Below are 1,192 nucleotides of genomic sequence, written 5' to 3'. Positions count from 1 at the left end.
TTTGATTTTACATATAAGGCACAAACCTCTCTTTTGAGCTATATTGTTTACATATATCTTATATTTTTAATATTCAAATCTTCTGCCTTTAGCTTGTTTCCCATCTACGCCCTACTCACAGAGTTGATGATCACTGAGTCTTGAGAGACCCACCCCCTTATTTCCTTTTTGCAGATAAGTAATCAGTTCAAGTGCATTGCTTAGCACATCGAGACTTACTGCAATATAGGTAATGGCATCTCTTAAACTTTCACTTCGAGTCGCTCCGCTACCTAGGGTCATGTCACATAAAACTACTAGATTGTATAAAGTATTATTAACGTTTCAGATGTGTATTTTGTTAAAAACTTTAAGGTTGTGTATTCGATGTTATGTGTGAAGTTGGGACACACGAGGATATTGTAACTAGTTACTATACTTTAATTGCAATCATTTATTTGGTTTAAGTAAACAAAAGTATTGTTATTACTAGTCGATTTATGTACACAATAGAATGTTTGATTTAAATATCTAAAATCTTAACTAAAACTTGTTTGAATTTGACAAGTTCACTCGCAAGTCTCGGATGCTGGTAACGATAAGGGAGAAGGTCGTTATAATGTTTCCCAATGCAAACATCTAGTTATAATCAATTTTAACCAAGAAAGAGAAACTTTAAGATTTAAAATCATTTATAAGATTATAAATCCATTTAAAGTTATTAACTAGGGTTTCGATAGCATAAGTGACGATTAATGGGCTTTTCTTATCAATGGATGGCTTTTCCTTCATGTTTCCTAATGCAAACCGCAAAATATAATCTGTTTCAACCAAAAACAAAAAAGATTTTAATTTAAAATCATTTACAAGATTATAAAATCATTTAAAGCAACTAATAAGGGTTTCCAAGGCATGAATGTCTATAAATTAACTTTTCTTATCAATGTATGGCATTCGCTTCACGTTTTCTGACGCAAAGATCGAATTATGATAGGTTTGAACCAAAAATGATAAAAATTTTAATTTAAAATCATTTATAAGATTATAAAACCATTTAAAGTGAGTAGCTAGGCTTTGTATGGCATGATTAACTATAAATGGGCTTTCCTTGTCAATGGATGGCTTCCGTTTCATGTTTCCTAATCCAAGCATCCAAATTTGATTTGTTTAACTAAAAATGAAAAAGATTTTGACTTAAAATCATTTATAAGAT

Source organism: Theobroma umbraticum, unplaced genomic scaffold (genome assembly GCF_002168275.2).
Source record: "Theobroma umbraticum cultivar Fairchild unplaced genomic scaffold, ASM216827v3 scaffold_121.0, whole genome shotgun sequence".
NCBI classification, from domain to species: Eukaryota; Viridiplantae; Streptophyta; class Magnoliopsida; order Malvales; family Malvaceae; genus Theobroma; species Theobroma umbraticum.
This window is presented reverse-complemented; position numbering follows the sequence as displayed.